This window comes from Apteryx mantelli, chromosome 1, assembly GCF_036417845.1.
Source record: "Apteryx mantelli isolate bAptMan1 chromosome 1, bAptMan1.hap1, whole genome shotgun sequence".
Classification (NCBI taxonomy): Eukaryota; Metazoa; Chordata; class Aves; order Apterygiformes; family Apterygidae; genus Apteryx; species Apteryx mantelli.
In genome coordinates, this window is record NC_089978.1 from 69,356,702 (window position 1) to 69,372,509 (window position 15,808).

Genomic DNA, 15,808 nt, shown 5'->3' on the forward strand with positions numbered 1-15,808 from the left:
ACATTTTAACTGCCCAGTGAGAAGATATTTTAGTATAAACAACTACTTTTCCTGCCTGCAGACCAGATCAGTTTCAATTAGGAATTCTGCCTGAAACTCCATGTTGCAGAATATCCCTCCAGCACTTGGAGCGTTAAAGCTTGTAAGATTTAAAGGGGTAGCATGCATGCGTTCTAGGTGCATGTGCTGAAAAATTGTTTTACTGCTCTCTCATTATACTTATCTCTCCCCAACAGCATTGTTTTAAAACAAAGCAAATCCAGAAGATCAGATACTGTCAGCAGAATTAGAGGAAATTACCTGAAGTTTTATTTGATTTAATAACATTATTTAAATCGTATTTATTTGTATGCCCTCCTCTCCCATCCCTCTTGCCAGCTAACCCCCGTTTCATGTGCTTTGGGATGTGAAAAAAATATTTTTTTTTCTAGAACTCAGCTACATCTTTTTTCCTAGTAGCTCTTCTCATCTGACAGGTTATGCAAACTACGGGAGTTTTTGTCATTATGACTGTCATCAGAAGTGACTACAGCAGCCTGTAATTGTACTGAGGTATATGAACATTAATGCAGTCATAATCCAACCAATGGGATGAAAATCAATGTGTCTTCCTAATAATTCTTTGTGTTGGACAAAGCCTTTCTGTGAAAAGCTTGTAAAAACGTGAGATCAAGACTTGTTTAATCATCAGTGATTCCCACGTAGATTTTAGACATCACAGTTACCACCATGACAAGAAGCTTAATCAACTACAGGCAAAATGTTTTAAAAACTTCGATTGTTCCAAAGAAGCTAATTGGATTGCTTCTCAAAAGTCCCATCCTGCTCCTACTGAGGGGAAATTTGTCCCAGTGGGTGGAGCTCCAGGGAGGTACCTAGATGATGTGGCCCAGTTCTCTGCCAACACAGAGTTTCTGTGTGACCTCAGGCACATTTTGAAGGACAAAAACTAGAGGTTGTATATAGTCTACTGAATACAGGAATGCTTCCACATTATCAGGTATGGTTATAGGCTAAGGGCACATGCCAGCTGTCTGAAAGCAAGACCCGAGGAGACACCAGTTCCCCCACTCATCCACAGTGGATGGTCAGATCTTCATGATTTAAGACCTTTTGACACGCTGCAGTAGGTGATGGTAAACACAGTAAGCGGGATTTAAGTGTTCAAGTACAGAGCAACTCAAGACTGACTTTTAAGAGCCTTGTTGCCCAGAGGAATCCATTGTACTGTGTTAGGTACCCAGGCCTCCCTGGCAGCAGAGTTGCAGTTCAGCACTAGGATTATGATTTCTGGAACCTAGACAGTGAGAACTGCTGGGAAATAACTCCCTGCTCCTGGGAGCTGGGACCCAAAGATGTGTGCCTGAACCATCGACTGTGGAGTCACTCTTCTGTCTCTAGCCCAGTGAATACATACGTGCAATAATTCAGCTTTAGCAGGAATACTGAGAGGAACTATCCCTGCAATCTGGTGTTTGGCATGCTTGCTGAGGTTTAAATCACTGATCCAAGCCAGGCAGCTAGGGAGTTTAAATCTGAGCCTTTTACATAACCATAAGACTGTCGTGTGTGAGTAACAGTGTCGTTTCCTCCTCCATCAGGTTAAAGGTTATTGGAGACTGAATTGGGCCCCATAGGGGAAGCAGGCTGAGGAAAGAGTACCTTTCTAGGTAATCAAGGCTAGGTTTATGTCCCAAGCAGCTCAGCATATCACGGCATATATGGCTTGACTTACATGGCTTACCCTGCTTTGCTGAGTGGCATCTGAGCAGGAGTTCTGAGGAAATCAGTTGAACTTAGAGGTATCTTTTAGTCAGCATTATAGACACTTCACACTCTTTGAATTTCCAGGCCATCCACCTTCTGTACCTCTGTTCCTTCTATTATAATAAGAATATGGCATTTATCTGTCTCAGAAGCATGCTCCCAAACATGAGGATAAATAAATCATTAGATCACAAGATGCCCAGGTGCAATAGCAGTAGGGTCCGTAATAAATTATCAGGGGTTAAGCTGGGTTCAATGACAAAAAGCTCATTCATTTCAATGAAAGCAGGACTGGGCCTCAAGAAGTCCAGTACTGAAAGAAAGCCTGAAAGAAAACCACACACGACTACCTCCCCTCTCCTAAAATAGCTGAGAAAGCAGGAAATATCCAAGCCCTGGTTCCTGTGTCAACTAAGTTGTAGGCAAAGTGCACACCTGCAAGTTCCAAGTCCTCAGCAGCTGCAGCATCACAGAGCCTCTCTGTAAAAGCATCGCCTAAGTCCCCCGGCAGAAAACTTGCCATCCTCATTAAAGTCCTTGCCAAAGTCTGTTTGAGCACACTGTTAATTCATGCAGCACCTTTCCTCCACCCCCACTAGCAGGAATAGGGTCTTACTGGTTCTTGAAGGTGTTGCCCTGCTGAGGGACACTCAGTGGTGGGATAGAGGGAGCTGCTTGGGAAATGTTGGATGAACAGTAGCTCATTGTCAAATGTAATGGAATATAACAGTGACGCCCATTTTTTGGACTGAAGTTCAGTCCTTGTCTAGATAAGTCTATGTCACCCCTACTGGAGAAGGCTTATTGGTAGGTCTCATAAAATACTTCGGAAGACCAAAATTTTTTTGTACCAAATGCTCACCATCCTTTTTAACAAACCTCTGACAGGTTTGTTCCCAGACCCCTTATAGGACCTCCATCCCAACCATTCATACATTGGACAAGAATGCCTTTATGTTTTTATATTATCGTTGTACTCAGCCGAATAACTCTCAGTAGCTCTTTGGTGCTGTCTCATTCTACCGTACTGTTGTTCAAGCAGGAAGACAAACAGATTATGTAGTCCTAACCCTCTCTTTCCCACACTGCCAAACTCTTTCCCCCACCTCCTTACAGAATGACATGCTTGATCATGTGGTTTATCATAGGACAAGAAACAAAGATTTTTTAGAAGCCTTTTCTTAAAATATCAGCTGCCCATAGCAGGCTTTGAATAATGTCTCTGTAGCAGTATGCCAAGCATTAAAAAGAAGCTGTGTTACAAAGCTTGGCATTTCTGTGTTTCTTGTATGAACTAACTGATTGCTTTTGAGCACATGCCTGAGAAGTAGATCGATAAAGGATAGCTATTCCTGTACTCATAACTCTACTGGGCATGGGAAAGGGGGGAGGGTAGTAACAGTTGTTTTAGGCCACTTTTATGCTTTCCTAATTCTGTCCCTGCCTTGTGCCCACCCATGCAATTTACAGTCCCACAGATCTACTGCAAGCTGCGTTCCATAGAGAGCCTGATCACCAACTTGGAATAGCGGAAGTGCAGTGTGCTCTGGGCAGCCCTCTTCCAACCACAGCACACTCTCCAAATGTCCTTTCAAGAGAAAAGCAAGCCCAGAGCTATTATGTCGGGTAGAGCTGTCCTCTGGAATTGTAGCTGTTCTGCCAGCACGGTATAAAGTATCTTTGTGTGTTTCATTAACAATATATAAGATCCATAGTCACAGAGTGTAAAATGTCTTAGAGTTCCCCTCTTCCAAACCTTTGCTCAGAAAATATTATCCTGTCAGTGGGAAAGGTAGTGATCTCTTTTTTTTGCCTGACTTTTGAAGAAGCAATAAGCAATTATAGAAGCAGTTCTGTATCCTTGTCTCCAGTGTTTTGCAGGCATTATTATACTCTAAACATATGCTCAGAAGATCCAAGATCAGCATTTGCGGGCTTGGATTAGACCTCTCCACTTGTGAATTCCAAGAAACTGTTTTCCTTTATAGCACAAGTGACCAGAAATATACTGCTTTTTTTTAGCACCACTTTGATTTATCTGAGTAATTTATAGTAGAATGGGAACATATTGCTTGTTATGTTTGTGTGTTTGTTAATGAATGTGATCTGTCTGACACAAAACTGTACTTTGTGTACACAGTTCTACATCCTGTCGATACACAAGCTGTGAAGACAGTCATTGATGTTTTCCTTTGTGGCTGTAAATCTTGTATGTCTGAAGACTCTAGTTTGAATGTATACATTGTTGCTCTACTTTCACAATAATCAGCTGGCAAATAAATCAATTAATAGGTTAAAAAAAAGAAAAGAGATTTTTCAAAGGCCTTTAAAATATTTCCCCAGAGACTCTAAATCTGGTCTCATTATCCAGATATTGCAGTGACAGTGTGTGTTAAAATGTTTAAAATATTCAGAAATGTACTTCTGCATGCTCTGTCTTTAAAGTCAAAAGAATAGTGGACTGTCTTCACACCGAAACACAGATCAGATCTGTGTGCAGCATGAAAGACCAGAGAGCTAAGCAAGGAGCAAGTGCTTTACTGAACCCCTTGTGAGTGATATAACGGTGCTAGCAGTGACTGGTAAGCATCTCTGGAAAAAACAAGTGTTTCTTGGTATGACACCAGTTTCCTTCTACTTTCTAACCCACCCTTGCTGCTGTCTAGTCACAGCAGCCATTTCTGGTGCACTGAACCTAACAGGAGACTCATTATGAAAGAAGAATCAATGTGTTTTCTGTATTACTCTACAGGCTGTTTTGCCACCACACCCTCCATAATTGCTTATGGAATGTTTCACATGCATTTGAAACATTTTGTCAGCCACTCTTCAGAGAGTGGATAAGCAGATACAGCTCTGACTGCAAAGGCTCAATCCTCCCTTTCAGGTTTCATAAACTTGATTTAGGATATTTTGATAGTATGAATCTAGACTCATGAAAAACATTTACATTTTCTTGCTGTCTTGTAGTACAAAACAAACAAAATACTCCACTGTTTTTACTCAGTATGTCTTTTGACAAAATCCACAAAGACTCACTGTGGATTCTGGAGCAGTTTATGGTTTATTAACCACTGGCCATGTTGGGGATGTTTATGTGGAAAGCTTCAGTTCAGCTAAAAGCTAAGTTGAATCCAGCAGCTGCCACCCCTTTTGAGAAGATGCATATGTCCCTCTGAGAACTGACAGGGTAGATCCCTCTCTTTTTCTTGTAAGAATATGCCTTTGTTCAAAACAAATTTGTACTACCATGATTAAACAGGTTTAGATAAGCCTTGCAAATGACTTTGTGGCTGCGTATTTAATTTGTCTAAAAGAGCACTTTTGAATTTGGTGTCTGCCTGTTTGGGAGGGTTCACTTGCATGTAGCCTAGCACCAAAATAACTCATCAGTCTGATTTCCTTGCAGGTCAGTATGTCCACACTTCTGGAATATGTGTAAACTCAGAACCTGTGCTTACTGCAGATACTTTTGCACTTCCACCCCAGGCTGGAAGCTGGGCTGAATGGGCAGGTCTAGCTTTCATTCCAGCCCTGCCTGTTCTTGCACAGTGTTGGAAGCATTCTAAGTACAGCTGGTCTTAGAGAAACAGTCCCACAGTTCCCTCTTCCAGGCATTAGGCCTTCTATACTCTTTTCCTGTAAGTCCTAAGCAGAAAGTGGTCAGAAGAGAAGACAAGACTGCTTCCTAGAAGGGCTTCTCTATAAGCCTTACCGTGTTGGTGCTGCACCACATGTGAGTTTAGATCTGGAGGAGGGCAGCTCATGCTATTTGGGTGAAAACAGCTCACAGGGCAGACGCAATATCTCAATGTAGATGTTCACTTTGCATTCAAACTCTTTTTTTTCAGTTTTTCTCAAAAAAAAAAAGCAATTTTCAAGTTCTGACTAACACTAAACTGAACTAAGATTTCTCATACAGCCATCTGCATGGGTAAAGTAGCTCAGTTTAAGAGAACAGCTGAAGTTAAACCAGCACAACTCCCAGGCAAGACTAGCTTTCATTTCACCTGCTGATATGAGCTCTTTATCTCAAAGAGTCTGACAGGGTCTTCTAAAGCAACACAACAACAGGCGTGGTCCTATCGCTCCTTGTCCCACTAATACACTCACACACACATCTGTAAAGAGCCAGCTCTGTATGTGCATTCACGCAAAATTAGCAGGAATGGTACTGTATTACGATCAAGTGAATGTGGATTAATCAGCATACTCAGTCTCATTTAGACTGCAAGTACTTTAAAAGGATAGAATCAGGTCATGTGAACAGTGGAGACATTTCTAGCATCTTTCTGTGGTTGTGCCTTGTGCCTTTCTTTTTTGCAGTATTTTGAAAAGGTCCACAAGGCTAAGAAAAGTGACTTGAAAATTCCAGACATGCACATGTTAAAACAGCAGATTTGTGCTCCATCCCACACACATTGCCAAAATTAGATTTCCCTGAGGGAAAAGACAGTTAAAAAAATAACCATCCAAACAAAAGAAAATAAATGTTTTTCCCTATGTACTACAAGCATATTAAATAAAAAACTATTTTTTACATTTTAGCTGAAGCTTTTAGTGAAACAAGTCTTTTAAAAATTCCCAGACATGGTGCATCTGATTATGTAGGCTTTTTGTGTTTCTCAGTGCAAAATGCTAGTATGTCAAACACCATGAAAACCTATGTTCAAAGTCAAGCCTTGAGTGTTCAATAAATTTCTCTGATGAAAGTGGAATCACTATGAAAAGCTCAACATCTATACTGTTTTTTTAATATATTTTTTGGATAGTACCATGTTCAGAAAAAACTTCTGTGGAAACTGTGGACATCTCTAGTTAAAGAGGAAGCATCTACAATCTGTCTAACAGAGGAACAAATGTGTAGCAGCTGCATGCAGAATGGCCTGTTGCAGAGCGGGTCTGAGTCAGTGGTTTGGCACTCTTGTGTTAGCCAAAAATCCTTAAGAAACGCTAAGAACAATTTTTCACTGTGCTGTTTTACCATGGCGCTTAGTTAGCAGTCTAGGGGGGAGAGGGGAAAGGATGCAGATTTTGAAAAACTAAAGAATTATGGTTCACTTCCTGCTTGGTCAGCTTCAAGCGAGATTGTCATCTCTTTCTAGTTTCCATTGTGCAGGTGTCCAAACCTCAACTCTGATTGTCAAGAGACACTCATTAGAGGAACAAAGGATTTGAATAACTGTAACAGAAAATTTTGGATACCTTAATTTAAGCATTGGGGAAAAAATAAGAGTCCAGTTCAGAAGGATGCTAAGTCCTTGACTTTTACCGTTGACATTGGCTGTTTATTTTTTTGTGCTTAATTTTGGGTGATAGGTGATAAATTGATGAATCTAAGTTTGAACATCTTGGTTGCGAAGGACCTCCCATCTCTAGCGTAATCCTTCCTGCACCAGTGAAACAGTGGTGAAGCCATGTAAGGAAATGTATCATGCCTGTGCTTGTGCTGCATCTGACCTCTAGACAGGTGGCAGATTTCATTCTTCACGTGGCAAGTCTCACATCTCTCCAGTCCTTTGTTTCTGTCAATAAATGTTAGAAAACAAGAAAGCATTTCACGTCTGTGGAAAAAATGAAATGTTATACTACTTTCTTGTTATAGAGAAGTAAACATTTACATTTACATTTACATTTACATCAAGTTAAGGAGAGGTTTTCCCAGTCAGATCTTCTTTTCTTATTGGTTTGTCATGACTTTTCTGATCTCCTAGCCTAATTCGGTTTTACTAAACAAAAGTTTTATTTCTGGGACTGCTTATTCCTTAGCCTTGCACTGGCTTGTCAGCTGGGAGGGGAAAATATCTGGAATATGTGTTCTTAGAGATGATACATCCTAATCAGATGCTGAGAACTCCTGATTTTAGGGCCAGGAGTTTGGAGCTGAAAACACACCACGGCTTCCTCGTCTCTGATACCATAACCTAATTTGCAGTATCAATGATTAGGAAAAGAATGAAGGACCTCCTTTTCCACAGCAGGAGGGTTTACAGTATTAAGCTGTGTGTAACGCCAGCAATGATGGCATGGTCTCTTTCCTTTGGAAGCACTGAGGTGGAGAAGGAGTCCTTTTTTCTGCCAGAGAAACTACAGCAACAGTATGAGGAACTCCTCTATTTATCTCAGCATCTAGGATGTGAACCTAATCCCACTTCTCTTTTCTCCACCTGCTACCCTCCAAGTCCCTTACTTGTTTTAATACTGATAAGGCCACAAAGAGCAGTAAAAGTTTGCATTAAAGTGCTTTTTACATGGGAAGAGGCCGACCAAAACTGTTATTTCTATAAAATCATGAAAATTTCCGTTCTTTGGTTATAATCAGGTTCATACTTTCAAGGTCTGCTATGACTCTGTTGGTTAGACAATTTATTTATGCATGCATGTGTGTAAGAGAGAGAGGAAGCTATGATTGTCCTGTAAGTGCATGACTTGAGAAGATACTGCCCTCTGCATAGAAGTATGGTGCTTATACTTCTGTTTGGTTTTGAATTAAAAACATCAGCTGTGTATGCAAATTTATAGACAGCAGTGCTAATATGCTAATTCAGCTTTCTTACTGACACACTAATCCCTTCTAAGAGGAACAAAATTTGATGTTTAACATACAACATGGTTAGAAAGCACATGTAAGTTGCCATGAGCATTACCATCCTCTCCTTAACTCTTCCAGGCATGTTTGCCTATTAAATTTTTGGTCTGGCTTGATTAAATAGCAGATTGAAAAACATCCCATATGGCTAAGGTATGCTCATATGCTTGCATAGCCATGTGGCTGGTATGGCTAAGATCACAGGGATCTGACTTACAGGGTGTTGAAGTATAGCAGGAAGGGATAAAAATGGCTTTATCCTGCTGGTAACTACATGGGGATGGGTCACGTCAACTATTAAGCAACAAATAATAAATGGCATAAATGCCGCTGCTCCACAAGAACTTCTTCAGTGATCTTTGATTCAGGTTCCAGAGGATGTGTCTGAAAATGACATGAAAGAAAAATTACACAAATAAGCCATTTTATTTATTGATGTTCTCCCTGTTGGTCTCACTCCTGACGTCTGTTTTTACCATTTGCAGTTCCACATCTCACATTTATTGAATTCTTATAACAAGTATTTGCATAAAGATCCAGAGGAGAAGATAGCTAGTGAAGGAAGCCTTCACAGGAGTAATGGACTCTGCTGTTCTCCTGTGCTCTGATTCCACAGGCCATATTCATGCATGTTTTAAGTCCACACTTACTGAACAAGGCACAGGGAGTTACTGAAGACAAGACCCAGGCAGGAATTCCATAACCATTAAGTGTGCCTGAAGTGTGAAGCTGGCTGTAGAGCTGAAGAGGGAAGTGAATCTTAGTACCTAACCTGGTGATACATGTTCATCCCCCTGAGCTCATTTCTCAGCTCTGCTGTCCAGTTTTGCAACTGGCAGTGCCCTCATGATTTTCTTTTCACAAGGCTTCTGCAAACTGCTGGTGTCTGCCAAGAAAAATAACACACTGAACTCCTCTGGCTTTTGAGAAGGTGTGTTTCTCTTTATTTCTGAAGTCCTTAGCATGTTGATTGAAAAGATATTTGTTCAATAAAACATATAGTGGGTGAGAACGGACAGACCAGACAGCAAAACTCTTATCCAAGTGTTTGCAGCTATCCCAACTTCCCTCTTGTACTCTGCATGCCAACCACAGCCTTACTGTTCTCAGATAGATTGTTAACCTTCGCATTCTCCCCTCCACCCTCCCAGCAGGGCTAGGAGGGAAGTACAGAAACAGCTGGGATTAAGTGGAGAAGGTGCATTCTTAGTGCTGTGTTTGCATTAGGAGCATTAGTGGAGCAGGCATGCGATGATGAATGTTGTTATAAGATACAATTCCAAGCAAAGACTGCATGCCAGTGTCCAACTTGGAGAGTTTTTCATAGTTATATAACCTTCTCACGTTAAAGACACTAATGGAAAGACTGACAAAACTGTAACAGTACTGATATGAATGCTGCTCTGTAATATTTGGAATGAAAGGTCTATTTTCATTAGGACTGCTTCTTTCCCTTGCACTTTTCTTCAAATGGCGAGGACTGGCATCTCTCAGTAATCTGAGAGGATGCTGGGTGTTACAGATTTCATCTCACAAATAATATTTCACTCAAATCTTAGACATTTCTTGCACATAATGCCTTGCAATGTAAACATTCTTTTATCCAGATTTCATGTCTTCAGGGTAAGTGAGATGGGCACATCAGGCTTTGGTGCACATAACTGCATCCTGGCACTGTGGCCTCTACTGGTAGGTTTTACCATTCATAAGGAAAAGCCTGCATCACCAGCCACTCTCTCTGCTATCATGACTCTGGATTTCTGTTTTTCGTTTGTGAAACAATGTAAGAGAGGTACTTGACATTTCCCTCTTCTTCTTGAAGGGTCTTAGTTTTTCCTGTTCCTTTATCTGGCAGAACTTCATCCCACAAGTAGTCTGACTCACCAACTGTCCAGAGTGAGAGCATGAGAAGGCCAAGGTATATTTGGAAGCTAACGTGAGCTATTGTGCTACCAAATTAAAATGACTGTGCAATACTTAGGGCACTAAGCAAATGAATTTTTTTTTCCAGCAGTTTTGAAATGCAGCAGAAAGACTGCTGGAAACATCTCCTAAAAGGGGAGAGTACTGTAAAGTGGGGAGGGTTGCATCTCACTGCAGACTGTGCAAACAAAGCCAGGAGAAGCCACTGAAGGAACAGGGCATGCTGTATGCGGTGATTTGTGAGCCCTTAACAGGCTTGGCCTGTGGTTTAGTTTAAGAGCTGAGCTCATGTTGAGGTTGGTTCCTATGGACTAGGAACCCATTCATTTATTTCAGCGGCTGGCCTTTGAGACAGGTAGATACCACTTTCTTAATTGTTCAGATCTGGATCCATATTTCAGCTTTGACGTACTCTGTTTCCTGACCACTTGCCAGCACTGCAATACTCAATCAACTGATTCATTCACCTCACTATCACTTTCAATGCGTTGCTAAGGACCGCCATCATCCTAAGGGATATTAGAATATACAGTGTTGTATATGTGTATTTTCAGCATTGTTAGCATTTTCTTTTGGTACTGTGTTATCCTGTGACTGACTAAAAGCAGTTTCTTCAGCTGGCTCTCATAGAATTATCAAGGTTTTCATAGGCATTACAAACACCACATTTTTTTTCCTACAGGCTGAATATTGTGCTATTCCCTCATAATATTTTCTACTTTTACTTACGTCAGCGAGAGGAAGATCAGCCCCCTAACATGTGTTTGGCTTGCTCAGCTGTTCCAGTGTTTCTAAATATTGAACGTCTCTGTTCCCTTTAAACAAACACTACTGAAAAAATCCAATTATAGTAGTAGTTGTCAGCATGGAAAACAAAGCTATTTAATTCTGATGTACGGCTAGATCTCCTTAGTTCCTAAATAGCATAGATCAAACTGTTTCTTCTTTTTCTTGTGAATTAGTGGCATAGATAATTTCTGCCAGGGGTTTATAATGCAGCTTAGACATTAAAACATTTCACTGTTTTAGTATATAAACAGTCTTCATGCTTTGGATACGTAAAATCAATATGTAATTCTGGTTGCACATTAATAAAAGGTCAGATTAATTTTATATGGTAAATGCAGGGTACTGCTGTATAAAGCAATAACAGAGTGAACCAATGCATTAGGGGGATAAATTCTTACTGCACTTAAAACTGGAAAGCTATTTTTCTGGCTGAAGCAGATTTTTGTCTATTAAATATTTCCTTTGAGTTGTCCCCATGACTCCATTTCTCCCTGTCTCCCTCCAGACCTACATGCCAAAACAAATTCCGGACCCCTCATCCAGCAATTTTACTTCAGGAAGAAGTCTGTGTAAGATCCCCACCATATCTAGTAAACAGAATATGATAAGCGGGTAACTCTGTCATTCTGATGCAAGGGCATTTTGGTGTACTTATGCCGTCCTAGTGAAAGGAAGGACTGAACATCAAACTCAGGTTTCTGCAGCAGTAAAGTAGGGCAGATGAATAAAGGAAAGCATTTTAAAACTATGCATTATTAATAACACTAGCAGGCCATAAAAACACCCATACAACACACGTTTAATGAAGGGGAGGATGTTGTTTGAACATGGTGTAATTGTCAAACTAACTCATCCGGCAGAGCAGCATGTTTTGCTTCTTGAGCTATGACAGTTTGGTAAGGTTGCCAGCAGAGTCGGAAGGGCTGGCATTTAACTGTAGAGATTCAGAATGATGTTACAGCTGGGGCTCCAAAGCCGTCTTGGAGAGAGCTAAATTGAGTCTCCTTTTCTGTGACAGGTCTCTGTAGTTACTCGATCTCTACCTATTGTTTCCCACTCATCCACAGTCATCTGAGAGATATGGGGCAATGGTTTATTTTAAGGGAAATTTTAAAGAAAACACCTTTCCTTTAGCATACCATTATGTTTTCCTCTTCTGTGTACATTTCTGCTTCCCTCAAGAGACGCAGTCCGATTATCATGGACCTCAAGTTATTGTTTTAAATGGAACTCTTTATCAGGTTTAATTGGTTTCAGTAGAGCATTAAAGCCTAGTCACAAAATCCTTTACATCTCCAATTTAAACTAACTTTAATTTGAAGTTCAGCTTTGAAGGAATCAATATTAGCAGATTTCTGCAATCTGTCAAAGTCTGCTTATATAAGGAAAATAAGTGTTTCCATTGCTGCATTTAGAATAGGAATAAATTTCCTAAAAATTTAAGAAACTGAAAGAAGTAAGATTTATAGGCAATTTATCAAACTTTTTCCTAGCAAGAGAACTTCCAAAGAAATAAAATGCATTCTGTGGAATCCTTGAGTACCTAAAATTCCTACTAGAAGCAGTACTATCTGTCCTTTTGACAAGTTTCAGTTTTTCAGAAATACTTATGATTTCCTAAAAGGTCAGCACTTTTTCAGAGGAAGGCAGTCAACTAGCTTAGATTACTTTGGTGAAATCAAAGTGAAAGTCAGGTATTTGAAGAAAGTGAGGTTCTAACTATTGAATTAAGTCCCATCTTTCCCCCCCCCCTTTTTTCCCTCTTTTTTTTCCTTTTTTTCTTTTTGGTATGCCATGATACAGCATAAGAGTTAAGCAAGAAGAAGTTGTCTTCACTCATGTGAGGTATCTTTTTCTTCGGTAAGTGCATTATTTCATACTGCAGAAACCTGAAAGATCTATTTTTAAAGCAGTATTACTAAAAAAGAATTCTTAGCACTGGAGTGAAGTGGTTTAACAATAATCAGTGACTGAAAGCTTCCAAAATACAAAACAAACACCCAGAGGGTGGGAATATACGTAAATGTTTCGATGCATTCATGATTGACAAAATGATATATTTCTACTTCTGAAATTCTCAAACCATATGGGAAGAAGTGATTGAAACCTTTGTTTCACATTTTTCAAGACCATATTCTGACTTAAGTGAACTGTGTTGTTCCATGATAGGAGCAGCAACAGGTTCCCGGTGTTTTGCCTGGCCTCACATCACTGGACAAGACATGCCACCAGATTTATCTTCTCATCCCCTACGTGCAGGCCTGTGTTCATTCAGTTATTCTGGCCAGCCATTCACCAACCAGCCAGCCATTTCTCCAGAGGAAAGGCAGCCAGATGCATTTTTTATGTTTGCTGTTTGAAGTAACTTGCATACTATAGTCAGTATACGTGTAGTACAGCTTGGAACCCCTGTTGTAGTGTTACAATGCTCTGATACCATGATCGTGATAAAAAATTGAAACCCAACAGGAGGAAAAACATCAGGCTGAAAGACCAACAGAGCACAAAAGTACTAAGATAGTGTGAACAGCATGGACAGAGAAGTTTACACTAGTTCTGTTAACCTCAAAAGAAATGGAAATGAGTTCATTTCCTTTTTCAGCTTCACCGAAGCCAAATTCACATTTCATGACTCCTAAATACCCTCTATCTTTCATATTGTAGCTCTTTTGCAGTCTCAAAGAGAATTTGAGGTTCATTGGAATGGAGGGAGAGAGCACAAGTGGAAATATGTTTGTGCAGCCTTAGGGTATTAATGCAGGAGTAGAAACTTTTGAGTTCTGGTTGCTGTTTCTTATGTTCTGTTAAAGAAATTGGATATGCTTGACTTTGCTTAGACTTTGGCTTACATGGTGCTCATGTCAGCTTTTTCAAAGTCAGCACTCAAACTAGTATAAAAACTTTCTGGCCCTTCTTTTAGATTTCTTGTTTCCCCAAGTGGCCTTCACATATCCTCTCAAACAGTTTTCTGCAATTTCTTAATATTGATGAATTTGTGCTCCTAATTAAGTCCTACTTAGCAGTAAGAACTCTGCCTTAAGTGTAAGCAAGGTATTTTATCTTAGTCATGTTTTACAGAGACTCATCCTCAGAATTAGTGCTGACAATTAAAATTTACATTGTAGGGAGGACAAGGTTAAGAAAAAGATCTGACTGACAGGAACATAATTTAGCTCTGGCATTTGCCCTGCTACAATTTTGTGAAATACTTGGGGTAGTTTATTTGCAGTCAGAAAATCTCTCAAAAGTTTTTATCAACTGGGAAGTCAGTTCAAATCAACAGTGCACAAGGCACAAGTTTGGGGGATATGCAAAAGTATCATATAATAAATGAGACACCATCACATACCTTCAGAAAAGAAAAAAATGCCTCCAACTGCTTTTTATGAATGACCTGATCTTGCTGATGTGCACTGGGAGACTCTGAGAACATCAAATAAGTCAAGTTTTCAGGGAAATTAAGCGTTCGAAAGCCTCAATACAGATCCAGTGAGGCTAGGCATGGAGCTTTTCATCGCTCTCAAGACTGGGACAGCTCTAGTACCCAGCAGTTCTGTAAGTGAAAAGTAGGACACCAAAAATTAGACACATCAGGCAGTTGCTGCACAAAGTTTTGGGGAAGTGCTGTGTTTGACCATATTCTGTTGTTGGGGTTTTCTGTGTCTTAACAGTGACAGAGAAATTCCTTGTAAGAGAAAAATTAAAGTAGTGGCAGAGTATTTCTTTTTTTCATGGACTTGTACCCAGAAAACAACACAAATGCTGCTTTGTGCACTATAAAACCAACACTTTTACTTTACCTTCCTTCTAGCTACAGCTTCCCTTAGCTGTTCATACATGAGAGCATCATCACGGTTTGTTTCACTTGCTGCTGAAGTGTGGGTAACAGCATAAAAAGGGACAAATCTTTGATCATTGTGAAATCTTATGTTGACTTTGTGCTTCTTTATAACCACTGAAAGCAGTCACACGTGGGCAGTGTTTACATATTTGCCCATTTACCAAAAGACATTTTTACATCAAAATGGTGTCGTCAGCTGTAATGTAATACGGTGTGTATCTACACTTCCATTTCAGAAGGAAGAGATGGAGCTATTTGATTTATTAATAAAACAAAGAGCTTTTGCAATAAATCAGAATTTAGCAGCTTTGTTCCCTTACGTAAACTACTATTCTAATTGGATTTCTCCCCTCCCAGATATTATCTGGTTAAAGACCATAATCACATATTTCAAGTTAATTGTAACAGAACACAAATACACAGACAGTTAGATTTTATGATAAGGGACTTTCAGTTCCCAAACTGAGTCATAAATGAAAAGAATCCAACAAGCAGAGCAGAAAGAATATGTTGTATAGTAGTGGTGTGGAAGTAGGGTAGGTTTAGTCCTGTCTGATCTTGACAGGATCTTTGTTTTGCGAAGACTTTAGTTCTACATTTTAAAGGTGTGGGGTTTTTATTTGTGAAGTTACTGCTTTGTTGTGAGGTATTCCTAGGAGAAAGGAAATTCAGTCTGTAAACTTCCAATTGCTGTAGAAGTTACTGTGTCTATACAGCTCTGAAACCAGGCTCTCTTTGCTGTGTTCAGCAGCCATAGAAAACCTTCATTTGCTTAGGCTGGCCTTTCTTATTAGGTGTCTATAGGATTCCCTCTGAGGCATTCATCAAAGATATTAAGATTTCTCTCCTTTTTTTTTAAAACCACCCAGTGAAAATTTGTGTGAAACAAACTAGAGCTT

General features: G+C 39.9%; 1 protein-coding gene across 1 annotated transcript in view; it reads left to right on the forward strand.

Annotated features, from left to right (window-relative positions):
- ATP10A (ATPase phospholipid transporting 10A (putative)) overlaps positions 1-15,808 on the forward strand; it is a 118,845-nt gene that overhangs the window by 49,290 nt on the left and 53,747 nt on the right. The window lies entirely within an intron of this gene.